Here is a 24,646-nt window from a genome sequence, read left to right on the forward strand (position 1 = left end):
GAAAACTTGAACAGTCGGCCCCCGGGGTGGAGTGGGGCTGCAGCGGGTCTTGCAGAAACTGGAAGTGGGGGTGAGTGTCTCACAATCGGGACCTTTCAAATGGGCCCAGTAGGCTGCATCTGTGGAAATGGTGCCACCTAACGCAGGGCTGTGGCCAGCAGGGCCTGAAAGGCTACAGCGGGCTCTGTTTCTGCTGTCTTGAGAGAGTCTCTGCACGGTTTTCCTTGGTCTTTGTCTATTTGGAGGACGCTTCCCCCTTTCTTGGGCTTACCAAGCCTTCTGAGCTGCCTTGTTGAGTATGACAAAGCCCTGAGAAGGCATTTTTGTCGCATAATTATGTTATCCTGGTGGCTGGATAAATGACCTGCAAATGTGGGTGACTCAGTAGCTCTGAGGGTACTCAATATCCAAGACAGGTGGGAAGAAAATGTTCAGGCAGGTGTCAGAGAATCTGTTCTCTACTTCACACTGGGGCCCTGGTTTGCTGACAGTCTTCACACTCGATCCAAAATGGGAATAATGAAGTCTCACGGATTTGGCGTCAGCTGAGAGCTGCCTCCAGCACAGTCTTGTGTGAGTAACAGTTTATAGGTTTGGTGCAAAGGGCAGGCGTCAGTTGATCTTATTTGTGGTGGTGCTTATGGTGGCTTTTCCGTAAGGAATTTAGACTTCATTAGCTTTGGCAAGGGAATCCTGAGTGATAAATTGGAAGAATGCTTCAAAAAATTCTGGAACCTGCAGTGAGTTTGGAATCTGTATGAAATTGAGGTTTGGATTCTCACGATTTCCTAATGCTACCCCGAAACCCAGTAGTTGAGACAGTCATAGAGCTTCAGTTGTGCTGCCCCGGTTCCCCATTTTAAAAGGAACATGTTGCTTTCATCTAGAATGTTCTGAGCTCTGAGTGTTGCCAGTGGAGTTTCCAGCTCTCTGCATCAGAGGGGAAGCCAGGACTGCGCTCACGGTGTCGCGGCAGCTGGGAGCTGAACCTGGACCTCAGGCACGTGTGATGCTGACGATTTTCTGTAAACTCCAAGGGTGCAGTGGTCTCCTTGGCACTTTACAGTCTTCTGAAGCTTTTGATGTGTCTGTACTTTATAGATTTTTCAGAAGTAGACGGCCTTTTCCCACACCCTTGGGCTGAGTTTTGTCAGAGGGTAGTGTGTGGGAAGCACCACACCCACATTCTGACAGGGAAGACTCTGGTGTCCAACTGAGGTCAGAGTGGAAATTTATTTTTCCTTCCCTCCAGTCTGGTCCAGCTGCTCCCTGCTTGGCCAGAAGAAAATCATTCTTATCCAAGTCGTAGGCAAACCCCCGAAGTCAAACATTTGTCTTTTTTCTTTAATATATCCATTTAGTTTTTATGGGATGATAGATGGCGAAGTGTTTTTTAGGGGAAAATTAATTTCTTTAATTACAGAGAACTTTTTGGACAAAAACTGTAATCAAGAAGCTATTTTGTAATAAGATCTAGTTAAATACTACAGTTGAAAGCTCCTTATATTTGATCTTAAACTTGGGTCTGCTATGCATGTCCACACGCTCATGCTCATGACGCCAGGCTCAGCTGTGAACTACAGGCACGGTACACACTTTCTGGTTGCTTTTTTGAAAGTCTTACTGCTTGGCCTCTCTGATTCAAATGTTGAGTTAGGTTGATTCTGTTCAGAATGTTCATCCCTCCATCTAGGGTCCAGTCATCTTTCAGGGAGGAACCATCTTCCTCATCTTTGTCCCCTACAGTATTGTATATTTAATAGTTAAATATTTATAGGTTACATGGGTGACTGATCTGTTCATTAGGAGGAAAACAATGCCCATTTTTACATCATTATAATGGACTTGTTAAATGATTGTTAGTATAATGAAGTTTCCATGGCAAAAGAGGCTTTGCAGATGTGACTGTAAGGGACAGTGAGATGGGGGAGGACCCTGGGTTGTCCAGGTGGGGTCTAGCGTCCTCACATGTGCATTGATGAGAGGGAGTACGAGGGTCTGCCTCAGAGGAGGACACCTGAGGATGAGATAGAGGCCAGAGGGCTGTGGGGCTGAGGGCGGGGGTGGGGTAGGGGCCGGAGGGGCATGGGCCAAGGGTGGGGCAGTGGCTGGAGGGGTGCAGGGCTGAGGCCAGGGCAGTGGTCAGAGGGGTGTGGGGCTGTGAGCCAAGCTGCATGGTGGCTTCTATGAATTGGGAGACTCCAGGCACGAACACAACCTACTGACCCCTTGACTTCAGCCCTGGGACTCCTGACTTCCAGGGCTGAGAGGAGGTTTGCATTTGTGGTAATTTGTTGCAGCAGCAATAGGAAGTTAATGCATTGTATCTGTTCTTCACCTCCAAACCTTTGAAAAGTAACCCTGTTGTATCGGCCTTTTGTGTGCCCTAAATTCTAATGAGATGGTTTGTAGGAAATAACGGACACAAACGGTGGCAGAACACAAAGTTGGACAGAAGCAGTGTCTTCTGTGGTTCTGTAGTTTGGGTCTGTGAAGTTAGATTTCGGTCAGAGAGTGTGTGGTCTTGTTCAGCATATACCTGGAGTACTTGTTCAGAGCTCCTGGGGGAGTGGTCTTTAACACTGTTAGCATTAAAACTTCAAGCACATCAGGGCCAGAGTTCCTGAGTCAGTGTTAGGCGACCTTTGAATAAGAGTTGGCATGTAGAATCCGCCCACTTTACTAGCATGAAGCAGCAATTTTTTTTTTTTTTTTTTTTTTTTGAGATCGAGTCTCGTTCTGTCACCCAGACTGGAGTACAGTGGCTTGGCCTCGGCTCACTGCAACCTCTGCCGCCTGTACTCAAGTAATTCTCCTGCTTCAACCTCCAAATTGCATGATTTATTTTCCTGTTTTATATACTTAGTATATGACAACTCTGCAAACTTTATCAATACAAATGACATGCCAGAACTTATGAGAATCCAGCATTTTCCCATGCAAATTAGTAGTGATGTGGAATTCCTGGACTGGTTTGGTATTATAAGACGTAGGGGCGGATTCTTTGCCTAATTTCTGTGGAACTAACAATTGTTAATCACCCATCAATCTTACCTCCCCCAACAGCTCAGGTGAGGGGGTTACCCCCGCTGTCATGATGAGAGGCAGGAGACTGAGGCTTAGATGAGCAGGTGACACATTACTGTCTAGCCCCACCCACCCTGTAGTTTCCTGCCATGGCTCAGCTATCTTCCTACGAGAAAGGACAGACACCCTGGTGCTGGGTAGAATTCCTTGTGAACCCCTTTGCATCCTCCAGGGAGTTCTTGCTTTACGGTGGTGGCTCATGGGAAGGCCTCTGGCCCAGTGAGAAAGTGACTCATGTTGTAACATTACTGTCTCTCTGTCCGGCTGCTGTTGATTGGGTGATTTGTAAACAGACATTTATTGCTCACAGCTCTGGAGGCTGGAAAGTCCAAGGTCAAGGCAGTGAAGGTCAAGGCACCTGCACATCTGGTGTCCCAGGGCCTGTGGCGTACAGACGGCAGCATCTCACAGGGTCTTGCGTGGCAGCAGGCGTCTTGTTGGGACTCACATGGTGGAGGAGCCCTAGTGCACTAGAGCACTAGGGCTCCTCCACCTCCCAACAGGGACACCAACCCCAGTCCTGAGAGCAGGACCTCCCAAAGGTCCCACCTCTTAATGTATCCCATCGGAGATGGTTTCAGCATGAGGTTTTGGGGACATTCAGGCCAAAGCCATTACTCTGCCACGGTGTTAGGGCTGCATGGCATCATTACTGCAGCAGAGCCACAGCCTTCTCATGTGTATTTGCTGCAGGAGGAAGACGCAGGTGCCTGTGCAAGTTGGGGTTCAGTGCAAGAAGTCGAGACCCTCTGGGAATCTTAGCAGGAGGAACTTAAGGCTTTGAGAACTGACACCTTAGGACTGTAGTTTTCTTCAGACTGTAAAAACCTTGGTGTGTGATAATACTGAACATTTCCTGAGCCCTGTGATCCTGTAAAACAGTGGTGGTTAAGACATTCCCCCTCCCCACAACTGCGGCCCCACTTCTACTGCAAGAAGCCCCTTCCCATGTGGCTTAGGCTGACTTGCGGATGACCATTTACCGAGGACAAGGCCAGACACAGGCCTTCAAACCCCCATCTCTGCCTTATAAGTGATTAGCTAAAGTGCCTGTTCCCACTAATCAATCACCTTCCACCTTGAAATGGTTCTTCGTGGTGCAGTTGCGCCTAGGGGGGTGGACTTGTCTTTGACTGTTGCCTTCCACAGAGGACGGTTAGGGTGGGCAGGAAATAATTCTCTGCTACAGGTCTGCTTTCCAGGCTGTTTCCAGAAGTAGGAATTCTTGTGCCCTGGAGTCTGGGAATGGATTTCTAGTGTCCCAGCTTCAGGTGGAGTTGAACTTGAGTGAGGCCACCCACCACACCCATCTGGAGCCAGGAACTAGAGCCATTTTTAAAGTGGCAGTTTCTCCATAAGATTACCCCAAAAATGCGCTCAGCACGTTTCTTTCTTTCTCATATGCATTTGGCCATCTAAAATGGGAATGGTGGTTTTTTGAAGTATGGATGTAGTTTTAAATTTTGAGTATTGTAAACCTTAATGTAGCTTCTTAAAATGTTTGCCTGATTATCTGGAGATTTACTAAACCTTTGGAGTGGTAATAATGAGTTGATCTATATGACTTTGCTTTCTATGATGCAATGAAAGTACTCTAATGAACACCTCTGCAGTTGGGTCAGCAGGCGATTGACCAAAAGAAATTCTGCTTTTTGGGTTTCTTTAACCAAACAAGGGAGTAGAGTGTAGGCTGAAGTGGCAAATTCATTTCAGAGCACGCCAGAGCCCTCAGTGATTGAGCAGCCTTCTCAGGTGAACGTGTAATGTGCCGTGAGTCTTGGCAAGCCTGGCTACTGATGTGTGCACGTGACACCACAGAGCCATACCTAGGAAGATGTGGTTTCTGTAACAAGCTTTGGAAAACCAAAGTTCAACTTATTTATCCAACTTTGTTATAGAAAAAGCTTAGATCAGATGGCCAAAGACCTGATTGTTTCATGGTTGAGACATGGTTATAAAATTGCCCTTACTTGGTGCCAATCAGTATTGGTCCACAGTGATACTCCTCCAACCTCACTGAATAGTTTGGAGACTGATATGAGACTGAAAATCTCCTTAAGGTGAAAAGGGCTCTGGGGCACCCGGGAATATCCGCACACCCGTGGCCATTCCCCTATAAGGTGGAAAGGACGGCTGGGTCACGCGGGAGCATCCGCACACCCGTGGCCATCCTCTTTAAGACGGAAAGGGCTGCTGGGGTGCCCCGCAATATCTGCACACCCGCGGCCATTGTGGCTGTCCCCCTTTCTGCTCAGTCACCTCTGTGTTCCCGCATTCAGGCTTTGGGACACTCATGAACAGCTCGTCCCCTGGGCTGGTGAGGAAGGAGTTGGAGGTTGTTCTGAGGCTCTGTCACTGTCATGAGCTGGGGAAGGCAGTGGCAGTGACCCTGGAGGAGTCTGGTCAGTGAGGGCTCCGGCAGGAAATGCTGAGGCTTGAGGTGGCTCTGCCAGTCATAACCAAATGTCTTCCCTCTTATTTCCATGATTCCTTCTAGTTCTGCACCTTGCACTGCAGAGTCTCTGTGTGTCTATAAATATACATGAGTTACGATACAGGTGTCTCTTTCCCCTCTGTCTGGGGCTGGGCCCAGGGAGTGAAGTGCAAGACCCCCTTACTGCTGGATGCCCACCAGCACGAGGCACTGCCTGCCCTGCTAACGAATGCCTCCAGCGAGTCCTGGAAGCCTCCTTCTGAGCACCTGGCCTGTTGACGGTATATACGGGAGACAACTGAGCTCCCCTTGCCCCACCCTGAGCAGAGACTGGGGAGGCGGCAGTAGCACTGCCCCCATGGTGCATCCTTGGTGCATGGAGGAAAGTGTGTTCATGCTTAAAACACAGCCCATCCTCTCAAAAGCAGCGTGACAACCACATTTACTTCTGGAATCTTAAAAAAGGGCCCGTCTCTTTGAGAGAAGAACGTAGCATGTATGTGTGTACCTCCTTTTTTTTTTTGAGACACTGTCCCTCTGTCACCCAGGCTGGAGTGCGGTGGTGCGATCTCACTGCAAGCTCCGCCTCCCGGGTTCATGCAATTCTCCAACCTCAGCCTTCCGAGTAGCTGGGACTACAGGCACCCACCACCACGCCTGGCTAATTGTTTGTATTTTCAGTAGAGACGGGGTTTCACCTTGTTAGCCAGGATGGTCTCGGTTTCCTGACCTCGTGATCTGCCCACCTCGGCCTCCCGGGTAGCTGGGACTACAGGCACCCACCACCACGCCTGGCTAATTTTTTGTATTTTTAGTAGAGATGGGGTTTCACCGTGTTAGCCAGGATGGTCTCGGTTTCCAGACCTCGTGATCTGCCCACCTCGGCCTCCCAAAGTGCTGGGATTATAGGTGTGAGCCACCACGCCGGGCCGTATGTGTGTACCTCTTTACAAGTCTTGCCCGACCTTTGCATTTAAAAATTATTGAAAAACTTAAGGATGTAACTGACAAGAACTTTATATGTTTCTCCAAGTAAAAATTTGGAAAAGTTAAGTGAACCCATAGTGTGTTTTATTTCTATGAGTCCCACACCTGGATTTTTAAATGTGGGCAAAACATCTGTATGTTCTTCAGCTTGATTTCCTTGGAATCTTGAATGAAACGTGCTGAAGTTGCCATGCGGATTTTATTATGTGGCGGTGACAAGTGGGGCTGGTCATTAAACAACTGGAGGGATCCCTGTCCTTTCTGTGCTCCTGTTGGACACTAGGCACCTGCTTGGGTGTTTTCTGTGTGTGTGGACAAGATGAGGACAGAATTTCCAGATTCACACGGTGGTATCTTCTCCCTTTTCTGTTAAAACGTGTCTTCTGCTGCTTCTACATAGACCAAGTGTTTCTTTCTCTTGCCTGTCTACATAAACGCTGTTTAACAAAAACTGTATTGTAGACATGTGAAGCTGAATTCCACTTGATAAAGCAGATAGAGATGACTGAGTATACTGCTTTGTGGAAGGAAGGTTTAAAATGATTTTTGGCTTTTTCCCTGAAATAGGGAATAATTTTAACTTTTCCCCTGAGATAGGGAATAATGAAATGGGAAAATAATTAAATTTTCCCTTTTAATTTTTAGATTATATTTTATTATTAGATTATTCATGTATTGCAAGGGAAAAAGGAACTAGATCACCCCATGTACCCAAATGAAAATTTAAAGGGTATGGGCGAGTTCATTTGAACTCCTTTAATTTGTTTTTGTTTGTTTGTTTTTGACAGTCTCACTCTGTTTCTCAGGCTGGGTGCAGTAGTACAATGACAGCTCACTGCAACCCCAACCTTCTAGGCTCAAGTGATTCTCCTGCCTCAGCCACCCCAACTGCTGGGATTTACAGGCGTTAACCACCACACACAGCTTATCACCTCTTGGAGACTAGCTTTGAGTTTGGGCATTCACTGAACTACATTTTGGTTAATTCTCAAAGTTTGTCACTGTTTATCTTTAATTTGCTAAAAATCTACATGTATTGTAAAATGCGTTATATGTCCTTAGCATTCACGGATTCCCTGTTAGTGGGGCAGAGACGCAGAAGGGCAGAAGGCTTTCGGACATCATCAGGGTTGCAGTTGAGTGCTTGCCCCGAACACATTGGAGCTCTGGGCTCTGTGGCCCCACGGGGGTCCTCTGTCCACTGAGGGGGCCGGGTTACCTGGAAGGTCCCTCCAGCCTCTGCAATTTTGCCCTTTTCAGGTTAACATCTCATCGTTGTCCTGGACAGCACTGCCTTTCGTTCACTGACCCACGAGTGAACAGCTGGTCAGTGGCCAGTGCTGCTTCCTTCAGCTGGGAGATGGTGATGTGATAACACTACCGTGGAATTTGGTTCTTGGTGTATTAAGGGTTCAGTTGTACGTTTATTTTTTAATCTGCACCTCTGAATTGGTCTTTTGATTGCAAAGAGATTGCTTGTTGGATTTGTTTCTGAATATTTCGTGGATAACAGGAGAATCTTGCTTATCTGTGTGTTCATTTAATGTGTTTTTGCCAGGCATTTAAATGGGTGCGTTAGCCCTTAGCCCACTTTCTGTATGTGGTGGAGTCATTGAAATCATTTATGTGAAGTCTCTTCTATTAAGGCCAGAGGACGTGGAGTGGTGTCTCCATAAACTAGGGGGAAATGGCATTGTTCTGCCCTCCTCCCTGGGAACGCTGGTGTTTCCAGGTCTCTGAACTTGGCTCCCACACTGGGAGAGTGGCTGTGGCTTCTGGAGCCCGTTTTGTGCGGGACTGACTCCTTCACTTGCTTTATTCCCCACCATCTTTGCTGCTTTATGACGCAGGGATGAGGGAGTTGGGCCCAGGGGCCTTGCCTGTGCCTGAAGGGCCCGATGCAGAAACTCCTCGTGGGAAGGATGTTCCTTGAGGGCAGCTTTTGGAGTCTTTTCCTACTTTTAACTGAGAAGCAGCTATTCACATGGTTCTATTCTGCTAATGTGTTTCAAAATAATTGGTGTAGAGTTGCGAAGATGTCCGAAACACCCATGATCCACTCCGGGCCAGTGACAGGCAGTGTGCTCAGATGCATTCAGACCACATTCAGATGCCAAAGATTCTTGCTTGGTTATTCTCAAACTTATGAGAATCTAAAACGTGAGCCACGGTATAGATTTTCTCTTGAGCCCCCATGACTTTGCCTTGTATTTTGGGCATGAATGACTTCATCAAGGGGAAAGAATTTGAGGGAGGAGCCTCTGAGGCTAGCGGGGGCGGGGGGAAGAGGAGGGAAAAGGAGCTGTAGAGGGAAGAGCCAGGCTGGGGCTGGGGCATCTCCCCATGATGCTCCCCCACCCCTGGCGCGAGGCCCCAGGGACTGACTGATTTTCCCACAGGAAACGTGTATGATTGCGTGTCTGTTTTGTGGGCTGGCCATTTGGATTGGGGGAATGTCTGTGTTGTGATTCCTTATTGATTCGAAGGTTGAAAAGGTTTGTGCTCAATACAGGGGTCTCCTGGTGCGATGGGAAATGTGATCGCAGCCGCCTTCGGGGTGGGGAGAGCCCTTGAGGCCCTCAGTGGTGGCCGCTGTTGGCCTTCGCCTCCCTGGGTGAGTGCTGCTCCATATCCGGCTCTCCGACTCCTTGCCTGGCACCTTCCTCGTTGGAGGCCGTGATCCATCAACTTTGTCCACGCGTGTCCTGCAAACTAGTGCTGACTGCAGGTTCAGGAGTGGTCAGAGGAGGCCAGAGGAGGCCCTCGTGATGCGAAGCTAAACGTTGAATGATGGCCCTGCTGAGTGCATGAGCCGCGTCAGCCCAAGGGTCTGGGTAGGAGGGAACGGCGGGGTGGAGGGAAGACTGGACAGATGGGTGCTTTCCTCGGCCCCTGGGAGCACGGTCAGCTCCATGCTCAGACCTCCTGGTTTCTCCCACATTGCCATAAATAGCAAGGGAAGGACTCGGGGCACCCAGGGACCTCAGGGGTATAAGCTGTGTCCTCGCGTGGCCCCAGCTGTGGCCAGTGATGTTATTCTCTTTAACCTCAGGCTTATTTTCTATAAAAACCCAAAGGGACAGAAGTAGTTCAAGGGCCTCTAAAGACTTACGTAATTGTTAATAGGCCTACTTTTATGCTTTCTTATGTATTAAGAGCAAATCATGAAACAAACTCATTTCTGTTTGAAGAAATCTTTACTGTTCTCATTTTTGTGGCAAGTCACATTGATTCTTTGCTTAGTGAGCGTTAGTGCCCTCCTGCCCAGTGCGGTTGCCTGGCGTGTCCTCGCACACACCTCTGTCCATTGGTCTCCGTTCACCTTTCCGCCTAGAATTGTAGGAGGGGCGCTGGGATCTTAGGGCTAGAAAGAAACTCTGAAAACCACTTATAGGGGCGGCTTTTAGTCAGGGCTTTTCAGAGAGACAGCCAGCCGGGTGTGCGTGTGTCTCTAGGGGGAGGCTTGCTGCAGGGGCTACAGAGTCCAAGAAGCCCCAGGACCCACAGCCTGCAAGCTAGAGTCCTGGGAGGGTGTGGCTTGAAGACTTGAGAAGCGGAGGGTGCAGATCCCACCCGGGTCTGAGGAGCTGAGACCCAGGAGCACGGGCAGCAGAAGACAGATGTCACCGGCCCGTCAGCCGCACAGGTGGAGTGAACCCAGTTTTCCCCGCCTTGCTGTTTTACTGGGGCCCTGGGTGGATAGGGTGGTGCCCCCCACACCGGCGAGGATGGGTCTCCACTCAGTGCAGAGGCAAACAAGCATCTCACACAGAAATAATGCAGAACCAGCCATCTGGGCACCCCAGGCACGCTCAGGTTGATGCACAAAACCAACGCTGCGCGTGGCCCTGACGTCTGCGTGTTCGCATCACTCCACGCACATTGCTCGGTCATCGTCTCGGTGAGTTTGTAAGCTCGTTGTGTGGTTCTGGGGCTCTTTGTCCCAGGTGGTGGTGGTGGTGATGACAGGCTCCCCACTGCCCCAGCTCAGGTATGGAAGGTGATGGCACCAACGGCTCCTTGTTTCTCAGACACTTGAGCGGGTGCTCTGTGCAGCCAGTTCCACCTGCAGCAGCATCTGTTCCCTATGCCGATTCCATTCGGAGTGTGTGCCTCCCTTCTGTCGAGGGTGCAGCCTTCTTTCAGGGAAGAACTGTGTCCTGCTCGCCTGTATCTCCTGTGGTGTATCTCATGGCTGAATAAGTAGCTATAGTATACCTCGGTGGCTGAATGATAGGTTCATTGGAAGGAAAACTTGATACTTTTTTTTTCTTTTTGGGATGGAGTTTTACACTCAACGCCCAGGCTGAAGTGCAATGGCACGATCTTGGCTCATTGCAAACTCTCCCTCCCGGGTTCGTGATTCTCCTCCCTCAGCCTCCCAAGTAACTGGGGCTACCGGCGTCTGCCACCATGCCTGGCTAATTTTCGTATATTCGTTAGAGACGGGGTTTCACCATGTTGGCCAGGCTAGTCTTAAACTCTTGACCTCAGGTGATGCACCCACCTCGGCCACCCAAAGTTCTGGGATTACAGCCATGAGCTACCACACCCAAGAACTTAATACCATTTTTTTTAAATCATAATGGGCTTGTTAAATGCTTACGTTAGTGTTTATTTTTAAAAATGTTATCTGTGACCTTTCAGCTTTTCATAGCACTTCTCGTGTGAATATTTTAAAAAGGCCCTTTAGTCATGGGGGAGAAGCAGTTATCCCTTTCAGCAGAGGGAGATGGAGGAACAGGCCCTCGTGGGTCTGAGCACAGAAAGTCACCCCAACCTTGGTGCTTGCTTAGGTGCGTTCTGTGTTCACCGTAGCGCATCCACTCTCATTGTCAGCTTAAAAATAAGCTTTTTCCTCTTTCTAATCAGAACAGTTAGTTTGTTAGCCATCACGTTAAGGTATCGAGAATGATGGCTTTCAGGCCTCAGATATGACACAAGTAGTAAATGCAGCTGACCCTGAACAACATAGGTTTTGAGCTTCGAAGGATCACTTATGTTAAGTATTTTCCAACCAAACCCTTACTGAAAAAACCTGGCTTTGTGGAGGGCCGACGTTTCCTACATGCGGTTCCATAGGGTGGCCGCCGGGTCCTGTGGATACGTAGATTTGGGTAAACTCGGGGGGTGTTCTGGAATCCATGTCCCTGTGTATACAGAGGGACAACTGCAGCTTTTTAAAAGTTTGTGCCCTGCCTTGTCCTGAAAAGGCTCCAAGGTGGATGCAAAATTGTTTCATTTTTTTGGTTTTCTTGGTGGGATATTGATGTTTATTCTTCAGTGTCTAAAATCCTGAGTGAACAGAGTTAGTGCTTCAGGAACAAAGCCAGTCTGGAAACACATATTGAGATATCCACCTTTCCTTCATGGTTTCACAAAAGGCCATGATCATATTTTATTCGGTTGAACTGTAGGAAACTGCCAATATTTGCTGTTTTTGGCGTACAAAATGGCAAGTTCGTATGATATTAAAAACAAAGGCTTCCTGGATGGGGAAAATAGGAATCGGTAAGAACCTGAAGTTGTCTGTCATGGCCTCTGAGTCACAGGTAAATAAACCTGCGTGAGGGGAAGTTGGCTGTGCAGTATTTTCCTTCTGTTTTGAGACTGTCAGAAAAAGGCCAGTTCCATTGCGTTGGGTCCCTTTGCCTCACCTTTGCTGCAGAGGGGACTTGCCATTATTCCTCTTGTTTCCAGTGCCCAGGAGGCTGATGCCACATAGAAGACCTGCAGGTCGGTGGATGTGAAACAGCCAACGGACACGCTGTGCACCTTGGGACGCATCTGAGAAGTGCGTGCTTGCAGCAGGTCTGAGGTTGAGGGGCGTGTTCCATCTCCTCTCCCTTCTCTGGCTTTGCAGGCCTTTGAAGTTGGTCCTGGAAAGTGAAATTTAGTTAATGCTGATTTAAGCTCCAGGTCAAAGCTGGGGGGCCGAAGAGACCTGCCCTTCACTAGGGGTGTGAAGCATTGGGCCCTCCCATGAGGAGGCAGCAGGGACTCGAGAAAGTCCCACATACCCTCCGGTTCCCTTATGTTGAAATTTTTTGTCCTCGGTCATGCCGGGTCATTTTGGGAGGTAAATGGGGGGTTCACATGGGGGTGTGCAGTATTCTTAGGTGTCAGGTGCAAGAGTTGAATTTGTAGAAGCTGTGCAGATAGGAAAGGGCCTGGCCGGGAGTGCTGTTTACAAGGAGCCGATTTAACGCGAGGTCTGTGCTCTGCCTGGCTCCGTGTCTGACCGGTGTCTCCCAGTCTGCAACAGGACGTTCACGTGACTTGGCGCCATCGTCCCACTCTGTGTAGACGTCTGAGGATCTGTGCGCGGCTGCTCTGTGAGCATGAGTTGTGATAATGAACTGAGAAACAGTGAACAAACCCTGAATTGGTCAGCACTGGTTCCACGGCCACTTCTGCCGTGGTTGGAGTCATTCATAATAAAGTGTGCTGGACTCCTATGCAGAGCTCTGAATTTCAGAGGCCCTTTAACTCGGCAGCTAACCAGCTGCTTCCTTCAGAAGACATTTGAGTCCCCTTTACCTGCCAGGGTGACCCTGGGAGTTTGAAGATGAGTGACACAAGCCCTCCGTGTCTTATGGATTTTACTGTTCAGAGGGGAGACAGATGTGGATGGTGAAGGAGGCCCTATCAGAGGTCAGCGCATGTCAGTTTTATTTCTTCAGCACTTGCTGTGTTCAGGCGGTGCCCCGGGCCACGTGCAGAGCATCTGGGGACCCTGCCCATGGCATCCCAGGCACAGCTAGCATCTGGGCCATCTTCATACTTGGTCTGAGTTTTGGGGAAGTACCGAGAATGGCTTCTGCCTTTGCTGGAGAGAGTTGGAAGTCAAGGCAGCCCTCCACAAGATGATGATCACCAGCTGATTCCTCAAGAAAGAGAGGTGGTCCCCACATGGGCAGAGCAGGGCAGCATGCGCAGACCTGGGTGTGGGGTCTGGGGCATGTGCATCTGAGTGGGGTCTGCTGGGAGACAGCAAGGGTGAGGTGTGAAGGCAGTTGGAATTTACAGGATAAATTATCACTAAGGCGATGCTGGGAAAACATAAAATTGGGACTCTCTGGGGTAAACGTGGACTTAGGGTGACCCTGGGCATGGGTGTTTTCAGGCTCTGAAGGCAGAGATTTAGGAAATTGGGGCAGAGCTGAGCCCCAGACGAGGATGAAGACCACCCTTGGGATGTTGAATGAGACAAGGGTGGAAACCCAGTGAATGTCGTAGGGTCAGTCCAGCAGGAAGGCAGCAGAGGAGACCGCTGTCCTCAAAGGCCTCGTGGGGCCTGCCTCTCAAAGTGCTGGGATTACAGGCATGAGCCACTGCTCCCTGCCGACACTTTTAAAATTTCTAAGCTACTCTCTCTCATACCCACTCCCGTACTTTATTTTTTTAAGACCAGGTTTATGGCTATGTTTTTTCCAAGGAAATCAAACAGTTATCTGTTTGAAGTACAAATAACACCGTGTTTAAAAACCGAAAATGCCAATTTGCATAGAAGTTTCCAAATACCCAGTTGGTTTGAGCCTTGCATTGCAGTGTCACTACCTGCTCTTAAATTTCTCCACGATGTATAGTGAGGCAGGGACGGCTCGTACGTCTTCAGGTTTCGATTCTATTCACTTGGGCTATATTTTCATTTATTTTGGCACACCTGTGGGTGTGGTAAGCAATGCCAGGGTATTTATTTTGAAGCTTGTCCAATAACAGTTGGGAAGATTTTCACATTTTTAGAATTTTCATAGTAATAGTTATAACTTACAAAGAATTTAAAATTGTGTAGTCATTATTTTGCTTTTTTCTAGATGTGCCCAGAAACAGGGTTGCTAACTCTCATTCTACATCACAGGATTCAGAACAGTACCCTTTTGGAGCAGATGCCTGTAATCGAGGAATTCCACCTAGTCGCTTCACTTTAAACGTGTTTAAAAGGTTTTCTTCATCCTGGTTGGAACCTGTGGCTATACTTTGTTTTCACTGCTGAGGAATATTCCATGATGGAAACCGTAATTCGTCTGTTTTTCATATCGGTGGACATTTGGATTATTTTGGGAGGGCGTGTGTGTCTATTCAGCCTTCATTGTTTCAGAATTTTTTGTAGAAGATAATGTAACAGGGTAACATCCTCTGCTATGGAGCCAACACGAACCCTGATTACAGCCACACAGACTCTCACACAGACTCTCAGGCCTTGTTACCAATGCACAGAACCATTTTCTTAAGTTGAAACACAGTAGCAGAACCTGAAGCCATGTGAACGGGTCCTCTGATCTTACACATGGAATTCACTTTTTATTACTATGTCTGCTAATTAGGAAGCATATCAATTATACAGAAAACTGAGAATGTAAAATTATATATTTATAACAGAAAAAAATTTAATACCCCAGAACACATGGCTATGTTTTTCCCTCATGCCCCACCACTGTTTTCTTTGCTTGAAATGGGAAATGACACTTGAATGCGGTTTTCTAGCGACTGTTAGACTGGCATAGTTCTTCAGAGACAGAGGATTTAAAGCACATGGAGAATTTCTGTTTGTGGAATGTGATTTCCCGGTCACCTCATTCAGGCTGCCGCCGCCTTCCCCTCTGGCCGCCTGCACCGTGGGACATCTGAGGAGGTCCCTGTTTCATCCTCTGGAAATTCTGAAAAGGAAGGAGAGGAGGGCGTGCAGGGTGTGGTACCTTTGTGTTGGTCCTTCGAGCTTTTATTTAGAGTCTGGGCTACCTTGGTGGTTCCTGCCTTTATGTCCCTAGCTCGTGGCTTCGTCCTTGTGTCTAACTCACAGGCAGACAGATGGAAAGGGAAGTTGTATTCAGCCAACAGCTTGATCTTATTCTGAAGGCTCAAATCAACTGGGTATTTGGAGACTTGTGTGCAAATTGGCATTTTTGGTTTTTAAACACAATGTCTTATTTGTACTTCAAATGGATAACTGATTCTCTTGGAAAAAATATAGCCATAAAGATGGTTCTTTAAAAAAAAAAAAAAGGAGTGGGTGTGAGAGAGTGGCTTAGAAATTACACCAGTAATGGTTGTGCGTGGTGGCTTAAGCCTGTAATTCCAGCATTTTGAGAGGAGGAGGCAGGTGGATCCCCTGAGGTTAGGAGTTCCAGACCAGCCTGGTCAACATGGTGAAACCACGTCTCTACTGAAAATATGAAAATTAGCCAGGCATGCATGGTGACAGGCACCTGTAATCCCAGCTACTTGGGAGGCTGAGGCAGGAGAATCACTTGTACCCGGGAGGCAGAGGTTGCAGTGAGCCGAGATTGCGCCACTGCACTCCACCCTGGGTGACGTTCAGAAACTCCATCTCAAAATAGAAAAAAAAAACACCCCGGTAACGGAAACCTGACTGCGTCATCTGTGATGGAGATGGGGGATTATTTGATTTTTAGTGACAGGATGAACTGGATATGTTTGCAGTATTGATCTTGACAAGGGAAATGGTGAGAACCAAATGTGCCGCCCAGCTTGGGCCTTGCCGTTGGCAGAAGACCCTGGCGGGCAACAGATTGGAGACTCGGAGACCCAGGGGAGAATTCTCACGCTGTGACGCTGGTGCAGTGCGTGCTTCTGGACTCCTGCTGGAGGGAGCGGCCGCTTTGCCTTGCAGGCTTTGGTGCAATGGAGACCTTAGGACCTGCCCCTCCTGGCACACCTGTGGGTGTGGCGAGCAGTGCCAGGGCTGAGGCACATTTGGTGAGCCAGGAATGTGGGTTGGGAGAGGCTGCACATGCCGGCAGGCATCTGCTCCAGCAGCCGAGGGTTTCCGCAAGGGGGCAGGGCGTTGGTTTTCCTCCTTGAATTTGGGTGGAGAGGGTGTCCTGGGGTGCTGTGTCTGCACTTGTGTTGCTCTGAGGTCAAGTTGTGGCCTCGAGTCCCTGTCCCTCTGCCAAAGTGAGGGTTTGTCCCTTTTCACGTCAGATTTCCCTTGGGTCTGGGTCTCTAGGAGTGGGGTGCATTCCAAGGGGGCGTGAGCACGGTGGACGCGCGTGGGCCTCTTCCTTTCCCCCCAGCTCCTGGGCTGTGTGTGAAGAGCTGCCCAGCGGAATCGCTCTCCTGCCTGGTGTTTCATTCACCAGAAATCGTTCTCACTGTGGACTCTTGAGTCAAATGTAATCCAGGAATGGAACGTGCTGTTGCTGGATGCCACACACAGCTTCAGGAGCTTAGTTGAGGATTATATGATCTTACCCCACACCTTAAAAGTAAAGACTATAGTTGTCAGGCCTCTGAGCCCAAGCCAAGCCATCGCGTCCCCTGTGACTTGTACATATATATGCCCAGATGGCCTGAAGTAACTGAAGAATCACAAAAGTGCAAATGCCCTGCCTGGACTTAACTGATAACATTCTACCAGAAATAAGTGAAAATGGCCGGTCCTTGCTTAAGCGATGGTTTTTTTTTTTTGTTTTTTTTTTTTTTTTTTTTTTTTTTTTTTTTTTTTTTTGTGAAATTCCTTTTCCTGGCTCATCCTGGTTCAAAAATCTCTCCCACTGAGCTCCTTGTGACCCCCACTCCTGCCTGCCAGAGAACAACCCCCCTTTGACTGTAATTTTCCTTTACCTATCCAAATCCTATAAAACGGCCCCACACTTACCTCCCTTCGCTGACTCTTTTCAGACTCAGCGCGCCTGCACCCAGGTGAAATAAATAGCCATGTTGTGCTCACAAAGCCTGTTTGGTGGTCTCTTCACACGGATGTGCATGACAATAGTTAAGGGGATACTGAAGTTTTTGGCAGCTCCAAGAACTTTTTCAGTTTGTGTCAGGACATTTTAGGCAGAAGGAAAAGCTTGCTCAGAGAATCTTACAGAAATGTTTGGTGCAGCGCCATTAACTCGTGGAATAAATGTGTAACTTTCCGTGGCGGCCCTCTGGAAAGAGATGCACTTTGAGTGCACCCTGGTCTGCTCGCTACAAGAATCGGCCGTGTCACCGCGCTTTCTGTGGGTCTGCAGGTGTGCGTGGTTCATTGCTCTGCACTGTGGCCATGGAAGGGAAGATGATCTGGAACGCTGGCGACAGTTACCAGTGTGTGTTGATGTGTGCTGCTTTCTACAGTGGAGAACATTTCTGTTTAATAAACATCTCATCACGATGATGACTGCAAGATATTTGAGCCTCATTCAAGAGTGTTTCTGGGTTCCTTCTGTTTTTAATCTGCTTTCTAGCACTAGGCAAGTGAAGACATAGAAAGTAAAAACCCATCGAACTTGTAGAGACATGGTGTTGTGTAGGAACAGACTGTAGCCTCTGGCTCTGTTTAAAGATTGTAGTAAACCTCTTACCTGGGATGGCCAGGGTGTAAATTATCTTGTTTAATCGAAATGTGAATGAGTCAAAGCTGGCGCCTGCATTGTTGATGAAATACCAGATTTTAAGGGAACATGTCAATGTACCATAAGATGCCAGCAAAGTTCCTCGATGAGGTTCGGCGCGGGCTTGGAGGAGCTGGGCCTTAGGTCACCAGGGTCGTCTCTGGGAGCAGATGCTCAATGTGGGCATTAGTCACTTAGCCTTTCCAGAGCCGAGGAACAGCTTGCTGTGGTGGTTTTTGGAACCTGTATTTTGAGTCAGTTTGTCCCACTTGACTCGAAGTTGCTGCTCAATTTCAGACCTTTGCCTCCACCATGAGCTCGTTTTCTTGTCCCCTGATAACTGCCTCGGTTGCCTCAGCCTGACATTCGAGCCTCGTCGTTCATGGACACAGGCTCCGTGGTGGGGCAAAGGCCGCGACTCCGGCTTGCACAGTTCCGTGCCTCTCACCATGGTTTATCATATCACTCCCGGGACCTCCTGTTTAGAGGAAGAGTGTCCCTTTCCTGCAGGCCCTGTGTGGTGTGGAAACCACCCCTACCTACCTTTCTCCTCTTTGAACTGTACCGTGAAGCTATTTCTGTTCTAGTCAACCGTCAGAATTTAAGGAACAGTGATTTATGTAACTTATCACACGCTTCTCAGCAGTTCTTTATGAATTTCATTCTATTGTGAAATTATTGCAGTTTTCACGGCTATGCTGGTCTCACGTTGTGGCCCTTGGTAACTACCTTGAAATGAATTGCCTTCTCCATTGTGTGTTAAGGTTGTGTCTGGGAGCTGTCGAGGCCTCACCTCTGCTTGGGGAGGTGGCTTTGCTCTCCTGACAAGAGGAAGAATCTTATTTAGAGCATTTCTAATGTGGTTTTTGTTTCCAGACAGAATTACTTTTTTCACAGACACGGCCACTAAAGTCAAATTATGCTCAGGATGGACACACGGGTCAGCTGACAGAGTGGAGTCCAGAACAGACCCAAAGATGCAAAAGCAGTTCAGTAGAATTTGAGTCTTTTCAACAAATGGTGCTGGAATTATGGGACAGCTGTATGTAAAAGAGTGAAAACAGGGAGAAATTCCTGTATGAAAATTAAGGTGGACCATAGCCCTGAATGTAAAATACCAAACTACAAAACCTGTAGAAGAAATGGAAATTGGAAATTGTCAAGACCTAGGGTGAGAGCTCTTAGCCATGATACCATGATCCATAATCAAGGAAGAAAACAAGTAAGTAAGACTCATCAAAATTAAACTTCTAATATAAAAGACACCCCTAGGGAATTGAAGAGACACATTTTCGATAGATGGGGAGAAGATGTCTATGAACCATGCAGCCGGCAAAGGACTCATATCCAGAATGCACAGGACTCCCACGGCTCATGACAGAGAACAAACCACCTGACTTAAAAGCGGGAAGAGACCTGAACAGATGCTTCACTGAGAAGGATGGGAGGATGGCCTGAAAGCATCTGAAATGACCTTCAGCGTGACTGGTTGCACCGAGATGTGCACCAAAGCCGCAGCGAATTTGTTCACACCCCTGCTGGAGCGCCTGACTAAGGTCTTCCGACAGCCCCAGGTGCTGGTGAGGACAGGCAGTCGAGACTCCTGTGCGATGCTGGGGTTCAGCAGGGTGCAGACAACTTGGCGGTTTCGTATAAAACTGAACTCACACAAACGTGGGGCCCGGTGACCCCACTCCTGGGTATTTACCCTAGAGAAACAGAAGCTGATGTTTAAGAAAAATTGTGCCCAGATGTTAATAGCGCTGTCTATAGTTGCCCAAAACAGGTTACAATGTGCTACAGCCATACGTGGAATAATAAACATCCAGCAACCCTGAGGCCTGGCTGTTGATCACAGGACACCGTGGGTGCACCTCCAAGCACGATGCCCAGGAAATCGTGATTTTGCGAGTGTTTTGCCACAACACTCGCAAAAGACAGACTCGGAGGATGGGAGAACACAGAGACGGTGGTTGCTGGGAATGGGAGGGTATGCTTATGAGGCCCCGTGAGTGGGTTTGGGGCTGCTGGACTGTTCTGCTTGTGTGATGATGATTATGGGAATATTTGTGCCGAAATTCACAGAACTGAACACTGTCCGCTTTACAGTAATTTTTAAAAAGCGGTAATATGCTCATTTTCAGTACTGTTTTTAATGGAAGATGGAGTTTGCAGACAATTCGTTAGGGCAAGCCTGTCTCAGGAGTTTGTAGATGATTCGTTAGGGGCCTGTCTCAGGGCCCTTGGGTTGGGTTGGGTTGGGTTGGGTTGGGTTGGGATGGGTTGGGTTGGGTTGGAAAAGCCTTCCCTGTTGCAGGCAGTAGCATGGGGCATGGAAAGGATATCGCCAAGGAAACACGGAGAATCCTTTGAGGAAGCATGTGTATTTCTAACTTGCTATAAGATAGAATTGGAATTTGTAATGGTTTTGTTTTCTAGAGTCTTGGTAGAATAGGGAAGACAGTGTAATAAAAGCTAATTTTGAAATGAAGAATTTTAAAGATTTTCAACAGAAATAGCTCTAGGAAGTCACCCTGGAAATGTTTTTAAAGATGTTCAGGAGCAATAGCTCTAGGAAGAGTCACTCTGGAGTTGCTTCTTGAGCATTGGTTTTCTGGCTGTATCTTCCGACTTTCATTTTTAAGTTTTGCTGTGAGTTGGGGATGTGTGGGAATAACCATCCCCAGGTGTTGGGTAGGAGTGGCCCTGCAGGAGGGTGCATGTGACCCAAGGCCTGGGGCACTGTTTCAACCTAGCATGGAACATAGGAACTCTTGTCAGTGGCTGGAGTAAGAGTACCAGCCTGGAAGGCTGGGGGAGCCCTGGGGTGGTCTGGGCACTGTCCTCCCTGCCTGCAGGATGGCAGCTGGAGGAGCTCGAAGGCTGCCTGCCTCATGGCTGTCAGCGCAGCAGCCCTTCCTGGCCCTGGAGCAAGCTTTTGGTCCATGAGTCTCTGCACCGGGACTTGCCTCCTGGGACCTCCGCCACTGTCTTGAGGGCCCTGGTGCCACTTTCCCGGTGGGACCCAAGCCTCAGGCAGCTGCGACCCCAGATTCGGTTGCTTTCCCTGCCATCTCATTCCAGCACGAGTGCTCACCCCACTCAATGCAGAGCCTCAGGTTCCCTCAAGATCCCCAGAGATGGAATCTCCCAATTTAACAAGATAGTTGGTGACAAGATTTGAGCAGCACTGATTTAACTCAGCTCCCAGAGTTTAAGTTCTCAAGACACAGTCTTGCTCCTTCCCTGGCCTCATCCTGTGTAGCTGGTGTGGATGCGGGGTTTCTGGAGGGTGGGGCTGAGGCAGGTCAGCAGCAGGGGGATGGCTCATTATCGATCCCTCAATGCCTTGAGGATAACTAGGATTAATGACCTTTATAGGGTTGTAGGTTTGGGGTATATACATATACATGTGTGTGTGTATATATATATATACACATACATACATACATACATACATATATAACGAGTTGGATTTCACGTGGGGCAACCTACAGCAGTGTGGCCTCACCAGGTGCCCAGCAAGACACCTGCTGACACTGTTACTGTGTGTGTTCCCGTCATCCCACGAGGTGGACACGGTTATCACCACATTTTTCTGACATGAAACTTGGAGAGGAGAGGGTTTAGGAAACTCCTGAAGCCACATTGTCAGCGGGACCCGGGTGGTCTGGCCTTAGATCCTGCACTGTTTGCCCCTCGCCACGCTGTCAGCAGACCTGGGTGGTCTGGCCTTAGAGCTCACGCTGATCGCCCCTCCCTGCCACGTTGTGGGGTTTTTCCTGCTTCTGGGCAGCATTTGATAGCTTGTGAAACAAGACCAAGACTTGCCATGAGTGGATATGCCATTATCTGAGATCCAGAACGTTTCTGGACCTGGCATTGCCAACGTCATGTAAGGGGAGGTAAAAACATTTTCTTTGTGGTCATTGGGGCTCCTGAAACGGTGTTTTTCCCAGTGAAAATTGACTCATAAAAATCTGTTAACTCAATACTATGTGAACAGGAAGAGGTGTGTTGGGCTCTAGTTAAATGTCTCAGAGCCACAGAAGTAAATGAGGGCACCTTCCAAGCACAGCCTCCCGGAGGGGAGGCCAAGGACGTTTGCCTGGAGGGTTTGCCATGAAGCAGGACTCGGGCAGGGCTGGTCTGTCTGGAAAGGCCTCTGCCATGATGTAAGTTAGTTGAAGTAGTTGAGGGGTGGTGGCGTGAGGTCGGTGGTCCCCAAGGAAGCCCCTAGCAAGGCCGGTTTCCGTGGGATGGAAAACTGCCGTTCAGTGGCTGTACTCCTGGCTTCACTGGTCTGATGTACAATCCTGCACTTGGGTACTTGGATCCCAGCCAGGTCAGATGGTTGTATCGTGGAGCAGCGTTTGTGTCAGTAGAGAGCAGAGTGGTGGTTCCCAGAGGCTGGGAAAGGACAGAGGTGAGGCCCCTGAAGGATGCTGGTCTTCCTGGTTTAGGGGTTTGGGGCTCAGCCACCTTCCTGTGTCCGTGTAAATACCCAGGATCATTTTCGCTTGCCCCACTTTAGTTAAGCATTGGAGCTTCAGGATGTGCGTGCCCACGTCACCTGGGCCGTGATCCTGGAGTTGGGTGAGACTGATTCCCGGGTTTATAGAATTACTCTGGGATTATTAAAAACAGAAGCACTTGAGGCATTCATAATGCTATTTCCTGAACATAATTTATGTTCAGTTCTTCAGAAACATTTCTCTGAGGAAGCATCTATAATTTTTGTTTTCTGCCACTCAGTGCTAGAAAGAATTGTGCAACACTCAAGTGAGTGGCATTATTCCCCTCCCTCCACCATGCAAGCAAGATTAAAGGTACCTCTGGCCCCCCTCAGTCTTCTCACCTGCAGGGCGCCTGGCGTGGCAGTGTGCTGCCTTCCGTCTTCTTTCTGGGGAGAATTAGTCATGTTTGTGTGTACTGCTCAGCTCAGCCTGGTGCGGTTGTGTGGGTGAGGAGCTTGGTTGCTAGGTGACCCTCCCAGGCCTGCCTCCCACCTCCCTAGGCCTTGTTCTAAACTGACAGATAACCAGTGTGTTTTGGAAGAGGACAGCAGCAGGGCAGGAGAAAGTTTATTCAGACTTTCTCCTTGCCCTGGTGTTTGAGCCCTCATCCAGCCTGGGCCCTTCTACGGAGCTGCCTTTGTGTGTTGCAAACCACTCCCTCCCAATAACCGTGCTTTCAGAGGTTTGGAAATGTGAATTAACTCATCTTCAATTTAAAGCGTACTATTAAATTTTCATGTTGAAACTGATGTATTTTATGGCCTTTATTTGATTTCTCTTGATTTTTTTTCCCCATATGAGACATTGCATCTTAAGGGAGACAGGCTGGTGTTGGCCCCCTTTCCTAAGGATGGAAGTGAATTCTGAAAGCCCTTTATGTAGGCAGCGAAATAATCAGGGAACCTTTATTATAGCTCTGCCTGTCCATGTAAAGCGAGCACGACTCATAAGCAGGAAAAAGTGCAGCCCGGGGGCAAGGTGAGCCCTAATGCTGCCTGTGCCTCGCCTCCCTGCCATGAGGAACGGAACTGCAAGCGCAGGTGGTTGAGTCAGCCTCCAAGCCCAGCCTGCGCCCCCCTCACATCCCTCTGCATCTGCAGGGGCACAGGCCATGCTGCCACCCCTCACTCAGTGCCAGGGCTGATGCATCAGGAACAGGGGGTGCTGTCCGCCCCTTGCTCGGTGCCAGGAATGATCTGTCAGGATCCCTTGTGCTCATCTGGTCCTCACGTCTTCATCACCAGCCTCCTGCTGGTAACGGGCTTGTTATTACCTTGGTATGTGTTGTGGGGCAGTGCTCAGTCCTCCGAGGGAGGGAATCGGCCCTTAGCCAATTCACATTCAACAGGACCGGGGAATGGGTTCTTGTTCCATGTCCTGGATCCCAAGAAGCCCTTGTCCTGGACCCTGTAATGCCCGGGGTCTTCCTGAGAAACGCTGGTGCCACTGGAGCACAGCCCGGCCCCCTCCAGTTTCTCTGCTTTGTAACTGCACTTGTGTTTAGCAGGTCTTCCAGGACGTAGACGCTGCTTGGTGTGAGCCAGGTTTTGTGTGGAAAGAGGACAGGTCCAAGTCGACAACCAACCAGCCCAGAACCATCTTTTATGCTTCCAGATTCTGTGGCCAAAAACTTACCCGTGGACATTGAGGGTGATGCATTTCTGCTCCAAGACGTCTGTGGACTCAGCTGGAGGGATGGAAAGGATGTGGAGCCTCTTCACTCCTGGCCTGGCCTTGGACCTGCTGTGCAGCCTCTCAGTGGCACCAGGGCCCCCTTGTGTCACAGCAGTCTCGGGTTCGTGGCACTGCCTCAGGATGTCCCAGGCTTCATGATGTCCAGGCTCCCCTGGCATGGCGACCTCAGGTGGGTGGCACTGCTCTGACGGACGTCCCAGGCTTCATGATGGTAGGGCCTCCTTGTGCCATGGTGGCCTCAGGATGGTGGCACTGCCCCAGGGTGTCCTAGGCTCCAAGGCCAGTGTTCCATCCAGCGAAGGGAAGTTGTACTGTAAGGTCTAGTCTCGGAAGGTTCCTGGGGTCCTATCCTTCAGAGTGGTCCTACACTCACCACAAATCAAGCCAGGGGAGGCCCTGCCAGAATTTGCAGCTGTGTTTCAGGTGGTTCCACAAGGCCTCTTTTATTTTGGCCTAGTCAGGTATATAATTCTTTTTCTCTTTGGTTTTATTGAGACAGGCAAAAAAAAACCTTTTTGTTGCCCAGGCAGTGGTGTGAGCACAGCTTACTACAGCCTCAACCTCCCAGGCTCAAGCGATCTTCC

The 24,646-nt window shown here is 48.9% G+C and overlaps 1 long non-coding RNA gene across 1 annotated transcript in view; it reads left to right on the plus strand.

Annotated features, from left to right (window-relative positions):
* Positions 1-24,646, plus strand: part of LOC139361065 (uncharacterized) — a 107,978-nt gene that overhangs the window by 15,261 nt on the left and 68,071 nt on the right. The window contains exon 2 of the long non-coding RNA XR_011618630.1: positions 23,982-24,231. This is a non-coding gene — a long non-coding RNA (uncharacterized lncRNA). The remainder of the gene's footprint in view (positions 1-23,981; positions 24,232-24,646) is intronic.

This window comes from Macaca nemestrina (genome assembly GCF_043159975.1).
Source record: "Macaca nemestrina isolate mMacNem1 chromosome 4 unlocalized genomic scaffold, mMacNem.hap1 SUPER_4_unloc_6, whole genome shotgun sequence".
Lineage (NCBI taxonomy): Eukaryota > Metazoa > Chordata > Mammalia > Primates > Cercopithecidae > Macaca > Macaca nemestrina.